Below are 7260 nucleotides of genomic sequence, written 5' to 3'. Positions count from 1 at the left end.
TAACGTGACCTCCGCTTGTTTGGTTACTCCTACTTATATTAGTGAACTCTAGCTTTGTTCGTGAACTTATCCGTGTATCGCGTGATATTACTGTCGCTGTAATCTTTTCGCTTTATTATTCCTACTCCGTGTATATAAGAGAGTGTTATTTTCTATTGATAAATGTTTCCCTTGCGTGTGGTTTGCAGCCAGCCTTGTCTTTTATTGGAAGCACCAAGGCGCAACACCTTGGATGCGTTTCCTATCACACTATAAAGAACCTAATCATCACAACGAGAAAGGCTTCAATAGCACCAGACAGGAAAACACGTCCCCTGTCGCTCAAAAGTTCACGGGGAGCACCGTGGCGCAGTACGATGTTGCGTAAGATGAAAAACGCAACGTCTCTTGCTGTGGCTGTGGGCAAAACTGCAGTCTCGGCGTAACGCGTGAGGTGGTCCACGCCAACAATTATCCACCTATTCCCAGAGGTGGTCGAGGGAAGCGGGCCATTTAAATCGATACCGACGCGGTCGAATGGACGGGCGGGCAAGGGAGAGGCTGAAGTGTACCGGCGGGCGTTGCGGTGGAGTCTTGCGCCACTGACAAGCAGTGCAAGCACGTATGTACTTACACTCAAAGGCATACATTCCGTGCCAGTAGAATCGCTGCCGCAGGCGATTGTAGGTCTTGAGAACGCCGGTGTGAGCACTTTGCGGGTCAGTGTGGAAAGCAGCGCAGATCTCTGTGCACATGTCGCGAGGTACAACTAGAAGCCACCTCCGGCCATCAGACGCGTAATTCCGGCGATAGAGGAGATCGTCACGAATAGTGAAATGGGCGGCTTGGCGACCTAGAGTTCTCGAGGCGGGATAAGTGGATGGGTCAGTGATAAAGTCAAGGAGTTGACAAACCCACGCATCCTTGCGTTGCTCCGACGACATGTCTGCAAAGTCAATAGGTGACAGGAAGCCGAAGAAGCTGACGGAGAAGGCGTGTCAGACGCTAGCGGCGAGCGGGACAGCGCATGAGCGTCCGAGTGTTTGTGGCCGGATCGGTACACAAAAGAATGTCATAATCTTGCAGGCGAAGCGCCCAACGACCGAGGCCTCCCGAGGGATCTTTCAGCGACGAGAGCCAGCATAGAGCATGATGGTCCGCGACGACGTTGAAAGGGAGGCCATAAAGGTACGGATGAAACGTAGCCAAAGCCCAAATTATGGCGAGGCACTCTTTCTCGGTGACAGAATAATTAAACTCGGCTTTCTTGAGCGTTCGACTTGCGTAGGCAACGACGTATTCTTGGTATCCTGGTGTTTTTTGAGCCAATACTGCACCAAGGCCAACACCACTGGCGTCAGTATGGATCTCCATAGGCACATTAGAGTCAAAGTGACGGAGTATTGGTGGCGACGTTAGTAAGCGCCATAGCGTTCGAAAAGATTCGTCGCACGCTGATGACCAAGCAAACAGGCCGTTAGAGGCGGTAAGAAGGTTGGTAAGAGGTGCGATGATGGTAGCAAAGTCGCGCACAAATCGACAAAATACGAGCAGAGCCCATCGAAACTTCTAAGTGTTTTCATGGAATTGGGCTTGGGATATTCGGCTACGGCACGGAGCTTCGTGGGGTCCGGAAACGGCCTCCTTGCAGACGACGTGGCCTGAATCGTCAACTGGCGTGCAGCAAAGTGGCACTTCTTTATGTTAAGTTGAAGGCCAGCAGAGGTGAGGCACGTGACAATTGCACGAAGACGAACAAGGTGCGTTGGAAAGTCGCGAGAAAAAACGACGAAAACGACGATTTCGTCGAGGTAGCAGAGGCAGGATTCCACTTGTAGCCACGAAGGATGTTATCCATCATCCGTTCGAAAGTAGCTGGGGCGTTGCACAATCCGAACGGCATGACGTTAAACTCATACAGTCCGTCAGTAGTGACGAACGCCGTCTTAGGTCGGTGAGGGTCGGCCATTGGAACTTGCCAGTAACCCGAGCGCAAATCTAGTGACAGTGCTGAAAAAATTGGCCGCCGTCCCGCCCTGTGAACATGAATGTCCTGCGAATAGCAAACACCACACATGGTTGAGCATTGTATTCACGCTGTTGTTCTGGTGCTTTAATTTCCGTGGTCTACCCATGACAGTCTAAGATGGACTGAATGAGTTGCTAGATGGCTCTCCCTTTTATATATTAAAGCGAGGTGCCGTTACAAACTCTGACTCTCTCTCTCTCTCTCTCTCTCTCTCTCTCTGTATATATATATATATATATATATATATTATAAGGATGTTTATTGGACGGCACTTGAAGTAGTGCAAGGGCGGCTGTGCAAAAGCACAGCACGGACTCTCAGCACGAGCGGCGCTCGAGAGCCGCCGAAACGACCCACTAGAAGGTACCGGAGAAGGAGACCCACTGCAAGGCGCTGGAGCGGACGACCCACTTCAGGGTTCCAACGCTTCGCTACAATTACCCCGGGTGTGAAAAGGGAACCACCCGGCGACTTAACAGGTTGTCGCCATGAGTGGGTCATGGTATATCTTGAGACGCTCCACATGACGATGTTGCGCCCTCGACGGCGCATGTTTGAAGATGGTTCAACGGGTTCGATGAGGTAATTTACTGGGGACATGTGTTCGACGACATGATAGGGGCCCTCGTATATGGGCATTAGTTTCGAAGAGAGTCCAGTTGCAGTGGTAGGGACTGAGAGCCAGACGAGCGCCCCAGGGAAAAACGTGGGCGCAGAAGTGATGGTGTCACCGCGAACGCTCTTCTGCCGCTCTTGTTCATTAGTGGTAAAGGTCCGGGCAAGGTCGCGACACTCTTCAGCATGTCTGGCTGTGGCAGATATAGGTGTATACTGGGACCTGTCTGGCTTGTATGGAAGGATGGTGTCGATCGTGTGCGCCGGATGGCGGCTGTACAATAAGAAGAACGGTGAGAAGCCAGTAGTACTCTGAGGGGCGGTATTGCAGGCGTAGGAGACGAAGGGCAGAATGGCATCCTGATTTGTGTGGTCGGCGGTGATGTACATTGATAGCATGTCGCCGAGCAGGCGGTTAAATCGCTCTGTGAGACCGTTTGTCTGTGGGTGGTAAGCAGTAGTTTTTCGATGAACGACGTGACACTCTTTGAGAATGGCTTCGACGACTTCCGACAAGAAGACAGGGCCTCGATCGCTGAGTAGCTCCTGGGGTGGACCGTGACGCAGCATGAATCGGTGGAGCAGGAAGGAGGCAACATCTCGTGCTGTAGCCGCTGGAAGGGCAGCGGTTTCGACGTATCGCGTGAGATGGTCAACAGCGACGATGGCCCAGCGGTTACCAGCCGACGTCAGAGGAAGAGGTCCGTATAAATCGATGCCAACGCGCCCAAACGGCTGGTTAGGACAAGGTAAAGGTTGTAGACCTGCTGGCGAGAGGTTCGGCGAAGATTTCCGGCGCTGACAATCGAGGCAGCAGCGAACAAATTTCTGCACGTACCGGTACATTCCCCGCCAAAAGTACCGTCGTCGAATTCGGTGGTAAGTTTTGTACACCCCAGAGTGTGCACTCTACGGATCAGAGTGGAACCATTCGCATATTTGAGAACGGAGACTGCGGGGTACTACCAGTAACCACTGGCGGCCGTCGGCGCTGTAATTGCGCCGGTGAAGTAGCTCGTCGCGAATGGCGAAATGGTGGGCTTGACGACGCTATGCGCGAGTGGGTGGTGTTGCCGACGGATCACTGAGCAAGTATATCAGCGAGACAATTCAATGGTCCTTGCGCTGTTCTGTAGCGATTGTGTGAAGGTCGATGGAAGAAACGGTCAGCTGAGTTCCTGAGCAGCGGGCGTTGTTGTCGGGTAAGGGGGAGCGCGAGAGGGCGTGGGCGTCGGCATGTTGGCGTCCGTTGCGGTAGAGCACGCGGATGTCGTAGTCCTGCAGACGAAGTGCCCAACGGGCGAGACGGCCTGAGGGATCTTTCAATGACGACAGCCAGCATAGTGCATGGGGGTCAGCAACGACATCGAACGGGCGACCATACAAATAAGGGCGAAACTTCGTAAGGGCCCAGATGATCTTCAGGCATTCTTTTTCGGAGACGGAGTAGTTGGCCTCGGATTTAGTAAGCGTACGACTTGCATACGCCACGACATATTCAGGGAACCCTGGCTTACGCTGTGCAAGGACAGCGCCAAGGCCAACACCGCTGGCGTCCGTGTGTACCTCTGTAGGGGCCGTAGGGTCGTAGTGGCGTAGTATGGGCGGAGACGTCAACAAACGACGGAGCTTTCCGAACGCGTCCTCGCACACTGACGACCACGAGTCGAGGGGCCCCTTAGTGCCAAGGAGCTTCGTCAGTGGCGATATAATAGTGGCGAAGTTTCGGATGAAACGTCGAAAGTAGGAACACATTCCCACGAACTGCGCAGTTCTTTGACGGACGTAGGTCTGGGAAACTCGGCTACGGCCTGAAGCTTGGCTGGATCGAGGAGGATTCCATCCTTGGACACGACGTAGCCCAGTATTGTCAGCTGCCGTGCTGCAAATCGGCACTTCTTTAGGTTCAACTGTAGGCCGGCGTTGCTCAAACGCGTCAAAACATGCCTTAGGCGTTGAGGATGCGTGGAGAAGTCCGGAGCGAAAACGACGACGTCGTCGAGGTAGCACAAGCACGTGTGCCATTTCAGGTTGCACGAGATCGGGAAAACTGGTCGTCGCAGTCCACGAGGCAAGGGCTGCGACGCTACCGAACTGTGAAAGCCCTCAGCAGAGAGCATCGAACATAACATACGTGTTTGTACACGGTGTTCGCGCATCTGCCCTTATAGACACTGGAGCCGCCGTATCCGTTATGGACGCCAAACTTAGGCATGTCCTACGCAAAGTGACGACGCAACTTTCGGGACTATACCTTCGTACGGCTAGCGCCCAAAGTATTCACCCAACAGCAGTATGCACAGCTCGCGTCGTCATTCGGGACGTCATGTATGCGGTCGAATTCATCATCATTCCTTCATGCTCGCACGGCATCATCCTTGGATGAGATTTTCTCTCCCGCCACAACACCATCATTCATTGCACACCCACCGATATAGAACTCTCGCCGTCCTCTGAGATGACACCGGCAGACAAACCATCACTTTCGACCAAGATACTCGTCACACACGATACCCAGCACCTTCACCAATTCATACGGATGTTTATCGGACGGCACTTGAAGTAGCGCAAGGGCGGCTGTCCAAAAAGCGCAGCACAGACTCTCAGCACGCGCGGCGCTCGAGAGCCGAAGAAAACGACCCACTAGAAGGTACCGGAGAAGGAGACCCACTTTAGGGTTCCAACGTTTCGCTACAATATATATAGGTATATATATTAAAATCAGCAGGAAGGCAACCGAGGGTCCCCATTTTTATTAATCATGTCAGAAGTAGCCAACAATGACGCCAATGACAGCATAGGGTATAGTACTTCTACTTACTAATTGTAAGAAAGAAATGATAAATTATTGGAAATTAAAATGGGTGAAAAACAACTGGCCGCAGGTGGGGAACGATCCCACGTCCTCGCATTGCGCGTGCGATGCTCTTACCATTGAGCTACCGCGACGCCGTCTTCCCATTGACTTTCTGGGGTATTTATGTTTTACATCTAGAACTATATATATATATATATATATATATATATATATATATATATATATATATATATGCTGTATGAGTGATTGCAGATGAAGATATGCCGTTTCTGTTCAATTGTTAACCTGCGGTTTTGTGTTTACGCCGCAAAATTTTCCGAACATACAGCTTCGCTGTAAATTTAGTTGGTCCTTCGATCCACTCCATGAAGATGGTTGACCAGCGAAGCCTAAACGTGCATCGCCGGTGTTTATCGCTGGGTTAGTCTCGAAAGTTCATTAAAGTATTTCTCAATTATAAGATTACACACACGTTCGGTCGCGACGGGGAGAGCGACGTCACTCACGGTATGTTCGCAGTCCGCCGCTGTCGCTTGCGTTCGATGTCTCGAATTCGCTCGACGGCGTGGTCAGCAGCATTGGCCCGCCATTGCCGCTTGTGATTGTTCTAAATTAAATTGCTTGAAAATTAAATCTTTCAACTACGTTAGCCAATGAATAGCTCACAGCCCCTTCAGCAATGGCTCATACTCACGTAAACGCGGCCACCCCATTACGACGACAGAAGAGTAGTGAAATTCTACCCTGGAATGATTAGCGGGAACGCATCCGGCTGCGGAAGCAGGCGACCACCATGAACGCGGAAGCAGTGGCACACGCGTGTGCCGAGCATGAGCCCGACCCCACGAGCCAGCTGCTGAAGAGGATGACGGCACTCAAGCCCATTCTGATGATAATAGTTTTCTGTATGCAGGTAATTTCGAGTAGACATATGGAGCTTCGCATTAAACATAAACTTACTCTGCTTGAATCCTGGTACATCTGTAGATCAGTGCGATCTTCTGGGTAAAAAGCATCACCTGGTAAGCTTTCTTGGAGCGCAAAAAGTGTGATAAAAGTCAATGTCAGCAACATGACGGATAATTCACGAATCACACTCTGGTTTCTGAAAGTTACTCGTCGATGGTCGTCTTTTACTTGCTTGAACTATGCCGAATGAGGAAATCAACCACCTGTCAAATGGAATGTGGTGAACCCTCTCTCCTAGGTGCAACGCGGTGACGTCGTTTTAGGTTCCATTAAAGGTCAATCGGGTTCTATAGTCTTTCCCAGGAAATGACACACGTGGTACGGGTATTTAGCGGCAAAAACATGGAATGTCGATCCAGCCTGTCTTTCATGTGTCAAAAATTACTCTACGCAAGCCGAACGCTGTATAATAGAAGTGAACAAGTGCGAACATTTCCTGCAGAATTTCAGCAATATGTCATAAATGAGTCAAGCACAGCATGGGAAAGGTGTACTTTGTACACTTTGTTGGCGCGTTAACACTTTGTAGGCATTGTATATCTATTCATGACGCAGAAGGAATTGTGGACAAGATTACCTGCATAAATGTTCTTCATAGAAATAATCTATAAGTTAGTCTTCGGCGCACTATTCTATAAATAAGTGTTACATTGTGGTGACGGTGATGAATAGAAAATCTAAAGCGTTAGATAACTATTACAGACTTTTGACAAGCATAACACACAACACTCTAGGTATAATGATAGCGGAGAGCACAGTCATCGGTCATCGAAATCGGATCTACGTAACAAGAGCGTCGGCTACTGATACATTGCTCATAGCCCCTTCAAGGATATGCGATTGTGCTGGC

Source organism: Dermacentor silvarum, chromosome 7 (genome assembly GCF_013339745.2).
Source record: "Dermacentor silvarum isolate Dsil-2018 chromosome 7, BIME_Dsil_1.4, whole genome shotgun sequence".
Classification (NCBI taxonomy): domain Eukaryota; kingdom Metazoa; phylum Arthropoda; class Arachnida; order Ixodida; family Ixodidae; genus Dermacentor; species Dermacentor silvarum.
The sequence above is the reverse complement of the archived record's forward strand: the minus strand, read 5'-3'. Positions refer to the sequence as shown.